General features: G+C 49.4%; 1 protein-coding gene and 1 long non-coding RNA gene across 5 annotated transcripts in view; both read left to right on the top strand.

Moving 5' to 3' along the window:
- The window catches only part of LOC115163327 (breast carcinoma-amplified sequence 3), a 305,848-nt gene that overhangs the window by 225,554 nt on the left and 66,447 nt on the right, over nt 1–13,847 (top strand). The gene's annotated exons all lie outside the window — the stretch shown is intronic.
- On the top strand, nt 12,671–13,114 carry LOC115163331 (uncharacterized). The gene is made up of 2 exons (XR_003869730.1): nt 12,671–12,826; nt 12,889–13,114. It is a non-coding gene; the product is annotated as an uncharacterized LOC115163331 (long non-coding RNA).

The following is a 13,847-nucleotide window of genomic DNA, read 5'->3' as shown; positions in this document are numbered from 1 at the left end:
CGGCTCCATAGGGGGATGTCGTCTCTAAAACCACTCCACTAGAATATCACACAATTAGTAACAAAGGCCCTGGTACACTTTGATCAACCAACAGCAACATGGAACCCTTTAACTAGATATCTCCTCTCCGCTATCTATCCACCGCTCAGTAAACTGATACTCCAGGACCTGTTGAAGAGCGGATAGAGAGTTTTCTACGCTAAGTGCTTAGGTCCAATGAAATCTGGTCAATGTCCCAAGTGGCACCCTATTCCCTATACAGTGCACTGCCTTTGGCCAGAGCCCAATGGGCCCTGGAATAGGGAATAGTGTGCAATTTGGGATACAGCCATGTTCCTTTCATGTGAGTCTGTCTAGGGTCAAGATTACAACACATTAACATGGGTTTGTTTAGAGGGTCAGTTAGAGATGGGAGCCAAACGTAGGCCACACATAAAAGAGAGCGGGAGAGAGAGAGAAGGATAAAGATGGAGAAAAAGATAAACAAAGGATAGAGAGAGGAAGGGCGGGAAAGAGTGGGGTCGAGTTGGATAGCAAAATCTAAATCAGTCAACAGACTACGAGAGGGTATTTCCGAGTGTGTGTGTGTGTGGGGGGGGGGGGGGAGTGGGAAAGAGAAGGTTTGCAGAGTAGCTTGGTCAGGCTGACTCGGGTCTAGCTGTGTGTTTAGTGGAGGAAGTGGACTTGCTAAGATTGTTATGAAAGACCGAGCATATAGGAAGTAGCACTTAGTGGGGTCTCTGTGAATGACTGCCAGGTCAGGAAGCACAAGTGTGAGACTTGGCCCCTGCTCTGACACACACACACACACACACACACACACACACACACACACACACACACACACACACACACACACACACTGCAACTATACAGTCTGTAGGGAATGTGATGACTGTGGACCCCCTGGGGATACTCAGCAGCATACTTGGTACTCTCTTTCTCTCCCTCTCTCTCTCCTCCCCTTCGTCTTTCTCAATCCTCCTCCTCTTTCTCACCATTCCCTCGCCGTTCACATAACCCAGGCCTCCAGAGAGGAAAGGGGGAGGTAGGGAGGGAGGGAGCGAGGGTGAGCAAGAAGGAAGAGGATGAGAGGAGAGGAGGGGGAGGGGGAGGGGTGAGAAGAGAGAAGAGAGGAGGAGGAAGGGAGGGGGTAGGATAGGGCTCAGAGGGCAACAGAGTTGGCTCCCTGAAATAGCCCAGGGTAAACAGAGGCTAGCCTGAGAACCAAACATCAGCCCTGGTTCCTGTGCCACAGTCTGTTTCCCAAATGGCACCCTATTCCCTATATAGTGCACTACTTTTAACCTGGCCCATAGGGAAGCAGCCACAGTTAGCCATTTCTCCTCTGCTATGGGGGCCACCGGGGGACATTTCTCACAGGGAGAGTCCAGGGGGAACCAGTGGTAACAGGGGATGAATCACACACATCACACCAGTCAGTCACTCTACTCTAGGATTGGTGGGGATTTCTCTCTCCCTTAGTCTAATTGTGTATTGCAATAAATTGCATATTATAATATGGGTGGTTCGAGACCTGAATGCCGATTGGCTGATAGTCGTGGTATATCAGACCGTATACCACAGGTATGACAAAACATGTATTTTTACTACTCTAATTACATTGGTAACCAGTTTATAATAGCAATAATGCCCCTCTGGGGTTTGTGATACATGGCCAATATACCACAGCTAAGAGCTGTATCCAGGCACTGGCCTTATTGCTTAAATGTACAGCTTATACACACATGGGCTCCTGTTTGAGTACTGATGTGTTCCTGGTTTGAAGAGCATGAGGCTCTACCTGACCTTTCTGTGTCTGTCTGTTCTGCTCACACACGTTTACACACACACACGTTTACACACACAGTAGTGTGTGTTTGGCATCTAGCTGCTGCTGCTGGCATGAGCGCAACTCTCTTATTAAAGGAGAGAAAGTGTTTGTGACACCTCTGGTCTGGCCGGCTTGGCTAGCTGTCCCACTGTCTCCTCCACTCTCCTCACATCAACACACACACCTCACCTAAGAGCGTCTGCCGTGGCAAAATCAGTATCTGTCCCGACACCTAGGGTGTCACGCGTGGCAATTAATTCCTCACCAGACCCTCCCCGAACACACTTACTCTGCTATACACACACTATGCAGGTGACTGTCTTACACACATTCTTGCACACGCCGGTGTACACACACATTGATTGTCTGGGTGTTGGGTGGCTGTTAGGGGCTGTTCCACCTGGGTCCAGGCAGTGTATGTTCCTCCAGGGTCCAGGCAGTGTATGTTCCTCCAGGGTCCAGGCAGTGTATGTTCCTCCAGGGTCCAGGCAGTGTATGTTCCACCTGGGTCCAGGCAGTGTATGTTCTACCTGGGTCCAGGCAGTGTATGTTCCACCTGGGTCCAGGCAGTGTATGTTCTACCTGGGTCCAGGCAGTGTATGTTCCACCTGGGTCCAGGCAGTGTATGTTCCTCCAGGGTCCAGGCAGTGTATGTTCCACCTGGGTCCAGGCAGTGTATGTTCCACCTGGGTCCAGGCAGTGTATGTTCCACCTGGGTCCAGGCAGTGTATGTTCCTCCAGGGTCCAGGCAGTGTATGTTCCACCTGGGTCCAAGCAGTGTATGTTCCACCTGGGTCCAGGCAGTGTATGTTCCACCTGGGTCCAGGCAGTGTATGTTCCACCTGGGTCCAGGCAGTGTATGTTCCACCTGGGTCCAGGCAGTGTATGTTCCACCTGGGTCCAGGCAGTGCATGTTCCACCTGGGTCCAGGGCTTCTCCTCTCATTAAAGAGATCTGGTCAAAGAGAGGTAATACCCAAGGAGGACCAGCCCTGGGAAAGGCAAGAAGCTGAGGTGGGGTGTGTGACAGAGACAGAGATAAGAAAGTTGGAGAAAGTGAATGTGGAGAGAGAGAGAGCGAGAAATATTGTTGGAAGCTGGGCAAAGCCCTGAGAAAAGCCTGGACCCTCTGGCCTGGGGTTGGGAGGCCGGGGTGACGGGAGGAGCCAGGGATGGAGGGCAAACTGGGTGACAGAGGGGATTGCCGCATGGTGGGAACGCAATGTCTTACCAGGCTGTACTCCCATGGGACCCCCGGAAACACACGCACGGCTCTCTTCCTGCCTCAGGTCAGGCCCCCTATTCAGCTTCCCACCGATCAGGGTCTTTCTTTCTGTGAGCGACAGAGTGAAAAAGAGAGATGGAGAGAGATTAAAATTAGGCTCAGGCTGTACTCTGGCTACTACACTGGCCCTCCATCAATCCCCCTCCCTCCATCCCTCTCTTCTCTCCTCCCCCCTCCATCCATCCCTCTCTTCTCTCCTCCCCCCTCCCTCCATCCCTCTCTTCTCTCCTCCCCCTCCCTCCATCCCTCTCTTCTCTCCTCCCCCCTCCCTCCATCCCTCTCTTCTCTCCTCACACCTCCCTCCATCCCTCTCTTCTCTCCTCCCCCCTCCCTCCATCCCTCTCTTCTCTCCTCCCTCCATCCCTCTCTTCTCTCCTCCCCCCCTCCCTCCATCCCTCTCTTCTCTCCTCACACCTCCCTCCATCCCTCTCTTCTCTCCTCCCCCCTCCCTCCATCCCTCTCTTCTCTCCTCACACCTCCCTCCATCCCTCTCTTCTCTCCTCACACCTCCCTCCATCCCTCTCTTCTCTCCTCACACCTCCCTCCATCCCTCTCTTCTCTCCTCCCCCTCCCTCCATCCCTCTCTTCTCTCCTCCCCCCCTCCCTCCATCCCTCTCTTCTCTCCTCCCCCCTCCCTCCATCCCTCTCTTCTCTCCTCACACCTCCCTCCATCCCTCTCTTCTCTCCTCCCCCCTCCCTCCATCCCTCTCTTCTCTCCTCACACCTCCCTCCATCCCTCTCCTCCCTCTGCCTGAGAATATGACTGTTAAGAGAGCAGGTCACTTTCACACACTAATTATTGTGTGCCAGAACAGCAGAGATAGGAGCAGTTATTTTTCAAAGCCTTGGGCTGTTTCATTCCAAAAGTGTATCCCCTCCCTACTACTCCTTGTTCTCTTCCTCTTCACAAATCACACAGGACGGGATAGTTGAAATCAGCATGAAGGAAACGAGGTGCAGATGTTGCTTATACCTACCCAGTGGTTTCAAATCAACAAAGACAGAAGAGAGAGAGGATAACTTTTTAAAATGAAATGTAGCCCAGCTCACCCAGTAGTAGTAGTTGAGGCAAGGGGAAGTAGGCAGGGAGAGGGTGTGTCTTTGTCTGCGTGCATACTGTATGTGTGTATTTGCATCCGAAAGCGTGTGTGTGCGTGTGTTTGTGCGCGCGTCAGCTTCTGTGCATCTGTCTATGCGTGTGTGTCTCCAAGGTCTGAACTTTGCCTGACCCCCCCAGCTCTGCTTTTATGATGTCGCCAATTTCATTTGAAAGGCTGAATCATGGCTGCCGCTCCTCCGAGAGACAATTAAATGCAAGTAGGAGCAGATACCACCTTGACTACCTCCCAAATGGCACCCTTTTCCCTATATAGTGCACTACTTTAGACCAGGGCCCTGGTCAAAAGTAGTGCACTATAAAGGGTATAGGGTGCCATTTGTTACCCATCCCCTCGTATACCACATCCCAGACGCACTACCTGGGGTTAGAACAATGTTTACCCTCCGAAATGTTCTGTTCCCCTCCCCACCTCCTACTAGCACTCTATCTGATGTCACTCATACTATAATCACACAGGTAGCACACAGTGTTCTGGTGAGTGAGTGAGTGAGTGAGTGAGTGAGTGAGTGAGTGAGTGAGTGAGTGAGTGAGTGAGTGAGTGAGCCAACGAGTGAGCGAGCGAGTATGTAAATTGCTAGTTGGTCCATCCAACCTAAGTAATGCTAGGGGAAACACTGAAGGCACTGGTTTGTGTTTTGGTCAAGTCATTGGTCATGTGGTATCTTTGTGGACTTGCACTGTGTTTTCTCAGCATAGGATTAGACAGGAGTTAGAAAGGGCCAGTGGTATTATGACTGGACTTTCCTACACTGGTATGCTGTCACTATGTCTTTACACATGATGCTAGGGAATGAATGGTGTGGGCCCATATCTGCTGTGTCAACGTGAAGAGATAGCAGGAATCTTCTCCCATTTATCAAACCATATTTCACAACCCTGAAGAGATGAATGTGGACTCTACTGTCACAAGGTCATGTGGGCTGTGTGTTCGCTCTCCCCTCCAAATCAAATCTTATTGGTCGCAGTCACATATTTAGCAGATGATATTGCAGGAGTAGCAAAATGCTTGTGTTCCTAGCTCCAACAGTGCAGTAGTATTTAACAATACACAAAAGTAAAATAAATATTAGGACGATCAATGTCAGAGTCGGGAATATAAATATAGATGTATATGATGGGATGTATAGACATTATGGACAGTATATGGACAGAATATGTAGTATATCTGTAGAATACGTAGGGTAGAATACTATATTTACAGCAATAGTTAATGTGAGAGGTGTTTGTATGTGCCTGCAGTCATAGGATTACTGCACCATAGTATATGAGTACTGGACTTGAGTGTGTGTTTGTGTGTGTGTCGGGGGGACACCATAGTATATGAGTACTGGACTTGAGTGTGTGTTTGTGTGTGTCGGGGGGACGCCAGGCTGTCTCAGGCAGGGAGGCCCTCCCCAGCACCAGAGAGGCAGGAAGAGAGATACTATAAATCAGAGCAGATTACAGAGAGAGGAGGAAGGAGAGAGAGAGACAGCTGGACCGCTCCACTGCACCACAGACTCCTCTGGTTAATGTCTCAGACCTACTGTAGAACTGCAGTTCACCTAGATCCTGAACCAGACCTACCTCTACTGCCGGGCCCAGACCCAGGCCCAGGCCTAGACCCAGCGCTGCTAACCTATCACCTATCCACTGTTTTAGCACTATCCCCCAGCCCTGTCTCCTGTACTGTCCTAGCACTATCCCCCAGCCCTGTCTCCTATCTCCAGCCCTGTCTCCTGTACTGTCTTAGCACTATCCCACAGCCATGTCTCCTGTACTGTCCTAGCACTATCCCCCAGCCCTGTCTCCTATCTCCAGCCCTGTCTCCTGTACTGTCCTAGCACTATCCCCCAGCCCTGTCTCCTATCTCCAGCCCTGTCTCCTGTACTGTCCTAGCACTATCCCCCAGCCCTGTCTCCTATCTCCAGCCCTGTCTCCTGTACTGTCCTAGCACTATCCCCAGTCCTGTCTCCTATCTCCAGCCCTGTCTCCTGTACTGTCCTAGCACTATCCCCCAGCCCTGTCTCCTATCTCCAGCCCTGTCTCCTGTACTGTCCTAGCACTATCCCACAGCCCTGTCTCCTATCTCCAGCCCTGTCTCCTGTACTGTCTTAGCACTATCCCACAGCCCTGTCTCCTGTACTGTCCTAGCACTATCCCACAGCCCTGTCTCCTATCTCCAGTCCTGTCTCCTGTACTGTCCTAGCACTATCCCCCAGCCCTGTCTCCTATCTCCAGCCCTGTCTCCTGTACTGTCCTAGCACTATCCCCCAGCCCTGTCTCCCATCTCCAGCCCTGTCTCCTGTACTGTCCTAGCACTATCCCCCAGCCCTGTCTCCTATCTCCAGCCCTGTCTCCTGTACTGTCCTAGCACTATCCCCAGTCCTGTCTCCTATCTTCAGCCCTGTCTCCTGTACTGTCCTAGCACTATCCCCCAGCCCTGTCTCCTATCTCCAGCCCTGTCTCCTGTACTGTCGTAGCACTATCCCCCAGCCCTGTCTCCTATCTCCAGCCCTGTCTCCTGTACTAGGGATTATTTGAACAGTTAACCCCATGCCTCTCCTCCATGCTCCCCTCTTTATTACATTTCCTGTGAAATAAGAGAGAGAGAAGATCATCTTTCCAGTACTGGAGGGAGGTAGCAGAGGGAGAAGGAGAGGGACGGACTGACAGGAGTTTTACAGGGCATCTGTTGCTTCACAGCACCGCTGAGGAAGCAAAATCCACTGACCTGGCTGAGAAATGTGTGGATCGTTGAATTGTTATGTAGTTGTTATTGCGTATTACAGACCACAAGAAACCATCTGTGTTGTTGAACTGTTGTTAAAGTCCAAGTTGATTAGTATTTAGTGAGCCAATATAAAGATCCTATGAATACTCTTAGGTAAGGAAATTCACATTCAAGTCCATCACTCATTATGTTCTAAAAACTCACTTAATTTTACTAAACCATTTATCAATTATATTTTTGTCTTTTTCTAATATTACATACCAGTTTCCACAATATATTTATTTTTTCTTGATTCTTTATCTGATTTTTATTTGGTCATCCCTCATTGGGACAGCAAAGGAGGGATTTGTTGTGTTTCGACTACAACCTTCAAATGGCACCCTATTCCCTACATAGTGCACTACTTAAAGGGCTCTGGTCAAAAGTAGTGCACTATATAGGGAATAGGGTGCAATTTGGGATGCAGACAGTGTCACTGATCCACATAATTTCCCCTCCAAATCACTGTCTGAAAGTGATGGTTTCACTGTTATTCTTTCCTATTTTAGGGCAAGGAAAGCCTGTGATGTTATCTTATAGCTTGCCAACATTCTCATTGTCTCTCATTCTCGCTCTCTCCATATTTTTGCATTTAATTGTGTTTTGACAACTTTTTCTTTCCGCCGAAAGTCAATTATAGCTTCCAGTCCTGTGGCAAGGATAGCTTCTAATGACGGCTGAAAGATGGCCGCCGTGAATCTCTTACAGAAACCATGAGGAAATCCTTTGAAAAGAGGGAGCCAAGGCAAGCACTAGGACTGTGTCACAAATGGAAACCTATTCCCTACATAGTGGACTACTTTTGACCAGGGCTCATAGAGCTTAGGGTGCCATTTGGTACACAGCCTAGAACTGGTGACCTTGATTTTCCCTTTTGATGCCTGGGTTTAAGTCTTTATACTGTACAGTACAAAGCTCCCAGTTTCTCTCCTGAGCCCTGTTTTACAGTGCAGACTGGAGCCTTGGTGTGGCTCCTTGGCAGCCATTTTGGGGTCAGTGTTAAAACAGTGGAGCAGTTAGTTATACAGCAGGACCCAGCTACTGTATAAAAGGCCATGGGAAAAACACGCTGGGACCTGTCACTGAGAGATGTCAAATGTCGTCAGATTTCTCACGCTTTTTTTCCCTTCTTCCTTCGTTCGCTCTTCCTCTTTCTCTCTATTTTCCCCTCATTTGGTCTTAGGGAAAGTATTGATCCCTCTCTTCCCAAAGTTATTTATAATTGAAGATAAACAAGGAATGTGCAGTTTCCATGGGAACTGTCCGAATTAGGGGTAGCCTGAAATTGTTGTTGTTTTTTTGTATACATATTTTTCTTGCTTATAAGTCCTGTGAATACGCGAGGGAGGGAGGGAGGGAGGGAGAGGAGAGAATGGAGGGAAGAGGAGGGTAAAACATGATACTTGTGTCACCAGCGAGCAAGTGGAGGGAAATGTGGGGAAGTCCAGCTTTACCCCAGTGAGCTGAGCATTACACATCCTATTATTATCCCTGGACTGTACGACAGCTATGACCACTAAGAGGAACTCTAACACACACACAACCCCCCCCCCCACACACACACACTCATTCTCTCTCCCCCTCAGGCCAGGTCATTCCCAAGTCTTATTTCTGCTACACTTTATGGGAACGCTTAAATGTAGCTATGGCAGGGAGGGCAGTTATATTAATCAAAGCCTTCACACACAGTAAACTATGCCGTGGCTTCCCAGTCCAGTTCTAGGTGGTCTGGCTGGTCTTGTGGCATGCTGTCACTCTGGGCTGCCGGTGCCATGTTGGATCCACACAGGCCGGGTGGCAGGGCACCAGATTTACCTGATTTACCAAGCTGTCCAGTAAGAGCCTGTGCTAAAACAACAAGTTACTTTTTGCTATCTTTGAAACCCTACAATTTCTACATTTGAAGCACTGTGGTGTGAGTGGTGTGTGTTTTTATTTCTTCATCAAGTGAAAGCCCCAGAGAGATCTAAGGTGATGAGGTGTTAAAGATATCTTTGACACATGAGTACTACACCCTCTCAACCTCCTTCGGCAGACACACACACCTGTGGACCAACTGTGCCTGTGGTCGTCATCCCCCATGGGGTGAAACTGTCACCACTTGGAGTGTTCTACTGATTAGCCTGGGATTTGTGTGTGTGGACCACCCAAACAGTGCCACGTGTGTGAGGTGTGAGCGGACAGGTCTGTCCCACAGGCTGCAGTGGACACACAAGCAGTGGTTTAAGCGCTGGGAGACTCAAACGGTGTGAGCAAGAGCTGGCACCCTAAGTCTCTTAATTTTAAATGTTTTTATTTGTTTAACTAGGCAAGTCGGTTAAGAACAAATTCATATTTACAATGACGGCCTAGGAATAGTGGGTTAACTGCCTTGTTCAGGGGCAGAACGACAGATTTTTACCAGCTCAGGGATTCGATCTAGCAACCTTTCGGTTACTGGCCCAACGCTCTAACCACTAGGCTACCTGCCGCCCCATACGAAAGAGGGGAGTGATGGGGAGACTTACTCACTGCAAATCAGTCAATCGTGGAGAGGAGGATGAGGAGAGGAGGATGAGGAGAGGAAGATGAGGAGAGGAGGATGAGGAGAGGAAGATGAGGAGAGGAGGATGAGGAGAGGAGGATGAGGAGAGGAGGATGAGGAGAGGAGGATGAGGAGAGGAAGATGAGGAGAGGAGGATGAGGAGAGGAGGATGAGGAGAGGAAGATGAGGAGAGGAAGATGAGGAGAGGAGGATGAGGAGAGGAAGATGAGGAGAGGAGGATGAGGAGAGGAAGATGAGAGGAGGATGAGGAGAGGAAGATGAGGAGAGGAAGATGAGGAGAGGAGGCTGGGGAGAGATTGAGCTCTTAGGAAGTAGAAGTGAAGTCCACACACACACTGCACACACTGCTAAAGAAAACCAGTCATATATCTAACATGTCATCAACTCCCACTGTTTGGTTAGTACTATGGCTGGTTTACACTCACTGCTACTGAAGTACTCCCCTCCATACACCCACCTGACTGGGGGCTTAAAGTGTCTGTTTGTTTTGTGATTGTGTGTGTGGGGGCAGGCAGTATCTGTCTGTGAGTTAGTGTGTCGGTCCCTGTCTTGGATGGGGGCTAAGCCCACCATTGACTCAGGCTAGACAGAGTGGGCCAGTCCAGGCACACACACACACACTTCAGGATCCACTCAGAAAAATTCCACTGTCTGAGGCGCTGATCCCTTGTGTGTGAGTGTGTGTGTGTGTGTGTGTGTGTGTGTGTGTGTGTGTGTGTGTGTGTGTGTGTGTGTGTGTGTGTGTGTGTGTGTGTGTGTGTGAGTGAGAGAGCAAGAGCCGTGTGAGTCAGAGGAGACTTCACCTCCTACCGTTAATCCTCCCATGTCTCCCTCTATCCCTCCCTCTACCGTTCCCTCACTCTCACTGTCTAGAGGAGAGGTGTTTGGAGTCTGGGCCACTTTTCCTCTTACCAAACCAGAGCCATTAGTTAGATGGTGTCTGTGTGGAGGAGTGTACAGTGCGTGTGTGTAGGAGTTTACAGTGTAGGAGTGTAAACTGGGTTTTGCTTTCTTGAAGGATGAGGTGGAAAATCGTTAACATTTTGTGGGGAGTTTTTTTCCCCTCTCTCTCCCTGGTGTTTCTGTATGAGAAAAACACTAAGAAAATGCCAGTACTTATCACCTAGGTGCATTCGTTTATCTAGCTTTGTAGAATCTCTACAGTATGTACGCCCAACCTATTCTTTTTATCTTCCTTACCAAACTGTGAGACAAAATTCATTCTGTATGCAACACTCCCTGTTGCACAGTCATCTCAAATAGGGAAATATGCCAGAGTTGGTTCCCAGAGAGGATGGTTTGGGTTGGTCTTGTCTGAATTACGGCGACATTAGTTTAAATAATAATTATTCTCTTCATCGTTCTGATGACCAGCATAATTCTCCGTTGGCCGAGCCCACAGAGCAATAGGAAACAGACGATACATTCTGCTAGCATAACAGTTGCATCCCAAATGGCACACTATTCCCTATGTAATGCTCTGGTCAAACGTTGTACCCGTGTAGAGAATAGGGCGCATTCCTGGTAACTGTAGTCCTCTAGGATCAAACAGGAGGGAGTGTTCAGACCAGTGAATCTCTCCTCTGAAGGAGGAGACATGCAGCAGTCAATGGGCTAACTCACATCAGATGTTCCTTTCTTTGTTAATTCATATCAAAGTAGAAACTCTTACTAGCAGTAAGGAGTGAGCTTAGCTCTCTCTCCATTCATTTCCAGAGAACACTTCACTTTGAAGTTTAACCAGTGGAATTTGTGGCATTTTTCAGGGTTGTTACGTGAATGGATCGACCATCTCATCTTTCTGTGTCTGTGTCTGTGTGTGTGAGGCTTGTGTTCCACTTTAATCATGTTTACATACTGCTTTACTCATCTCATATGAATATACTGTATTATATTCTACTGTATTTTGCCACTCCGACATTGCTCGTCCTAATATTTATATATTTCTTAATTCCGTTCTTTTACTTTTAGATGTGTGTGTATTGTTGTAAATTGTTAGATACTACTGTACTGTTGGAGCTAGGAACACAAGCATTTCGCTACACCCGCAATAACATCTGCTAAATATGTGTATGTGACCAATACGATTTGATTTGTGTGTGTGTGTGTGTGTGTGTGTGTGTGTGTGTGTGTGTGTGTGTGTGTGTGTGTGTGTGTGTGTGTGTGTGTGTGCAGGGGGATGCATATAAACATTTATATTGCATGCTTATAAACATTTATATTGCGTTAAAAGAGTGATGTTTAAGAGAGACCAAAAGCTTTCTTGTGATTCATAGCAGGACTTGATCTCAGGGTGTTTCTTCTCCCATCAGCGATGTTGGTACCAGCTAATATGAGACTGGCCAGACAGACTAACGCTCTGTAGGAGAGACATGACTTGTGTCCCAAATGGCACCCTATTCCCTACATAGTACTACTTTTGACCAGGGCCCATAGGGCTGTGGTCAAAAAGAGTACACTGTATAGGGAAATAGGGTGCCATTTGAGTTGCAACCATGGTGAAAATTGGCCTCCTGACATTTACTGCTGTAGCGTGACATTATTGTGCTGCTGACTCTGTTTTCAAACAGAAAGGAGCAGCCTTGTAAAGTCGAACTTCTGCTTTATGGCCTGGGCCAGCACTCCTGTGGATCTTATGAAATTCCAGGGAGAACGCCAGGGGAGTGGGTCTGTGTCCTGGCCCAGGGAGAACGCCAGGGGAGTGGGTCTGTGTCCCGGCCCAGGGAGAACGCCAGGGGAGTGGGTCTGTGTCCTGGCCCAGGGAGAACGCCAGGGGAGTGAGTCTGTGTCCTGGCCCAGGGAGAACACCAGGGGAGTGAGTCTGTGTCCTGGCCCAGGGAGAACGCCAGGGAGTGAGTCTGTGTCCTGGCCCAGGGAGAACGCCAGGGGAGTGGGTCTGTGTCCTGGCCCAGGGAGAACGCCAGGGGAGTGGGTCTGTGTCCTGGCCCAGGGAGAACGCCAGGGGAGTGAGTCTGTGTCCTGGCCCAGGGAGAACGCCAGGGGAGTGGGTCTGTGTCCTGGCCCAGGCTGCTTGGGTATGTTTTGTCTTTTCCCAGTTATCCCTTTTCAGTTAATGACTGTTCAGATTGACACGTCAGCCAGACAGACACTGTGTAAAAACCCCTCCTCTCTCTCTCTCGCGTGCACATTCTCTCTCTCTCTCTCGCTCTGAGGTGTAATGCAATCTATCCTTGGTAAAGGGCCTGACAGGGCTGGAGCCGTGTGTATGTGTGAGATTCTTCTGGTCTTTGGATGCAGTGTGAGCATGGTGTGAGTGGAAGCAGAGCCCAGGTCTGGTCTTCATCACAGAGAACTACCCAGGGCCAGACCTTCTACCACCACCAGCAGCCCAGGTCTGGTCTTCATCACAGAGAACTACCCAGGGCCAGACCTTCTACCACCACCAGCAGCCCAGGTCTGGTCTTCATCACAGAGAACTACCCAGGGCCAGACCTTCTACCACCACCAGCAGCCCAGGTCTTCATCACAGAGAACTACCCAGGGCCAGACCTTCTACCACCACCAGCAGCCCAGGGATGGGTGAACAGGGACTCTTGCAAATAAACTAACTACATATTCTAACGCTTTGAAATCACCATCGCATTGCAATAGGGAGACAAATGCAATATTAGTATGATATCACATCTGACTAGAGTTTAGTACTTCAAATACAGTTAAGCTATCTCAACAATGGGCTGTGGCTGTTGAGGTGCATTGCATCTGTATGTGAGTGTGTTGAGCCTGATAGAGCTGTTAGAGGTTAGCAGTGCTGTCTGGTGAGAGCTGTGCCGTACCCTTCAGCAGAAACAGGGGAGTTGGGGGTGGATTAGGGTGTTAAATCGCCAGCCCTTTTTCACCCGCAGCATATTTTGATAGGTCCTTTATGAATAGCACACTGGTCCTACAGTAGTTCTGTAGCTATCCAGTGTGTGTGTCAGTATGTACTAGTAGGTGTTTGTGCATGCAATTTGTGGGCTTGTGTTTCTAGGCACCTGGATTGGGGGGCTCAGCTCAGCCAGCCAGTCCAGTTTGGGTGAGAAGGGGCAGGGCCAGATAGGGCCACGAGGGGTTAATGTTGTACTCACGCCAGCTTAGCAGGGCTGAGCGCAAGCAGGGATTGGGGTCTGTGGGTGTTGGGGTGACAGGTGCTGGGGGCTGGCCGGGACCCACTAGTCCAGAAAGTGCCTCTCTCCTCCTCTCTTCTGTCTGTCAGCTTGCCACTAGCTAGCCCATCCTAGATGTTGAGGCTAGGGTCGTAACGGTTGGGGGGAGGGCAGGCGGTCACCAGTTCAGGTAGCCCACGCGCATGCCT

The sequence above is a fragment of the Salmo trutta genome, chromosome 26 (assembly GCF_901001165.1).
Source record: "Salmo trutta chromosome 26, fSalTru1.1, whole genome shotgun sequence".
Lineage (NCBI taxonomy): Eukaryota > Metazoa > Chordata > Actinopteri > Salmoniformes > Salmonidae > Salmo > Salmo trutta.
This window is presented reverse-complemented; position numbering and strand designations above follow the sequence as displayed.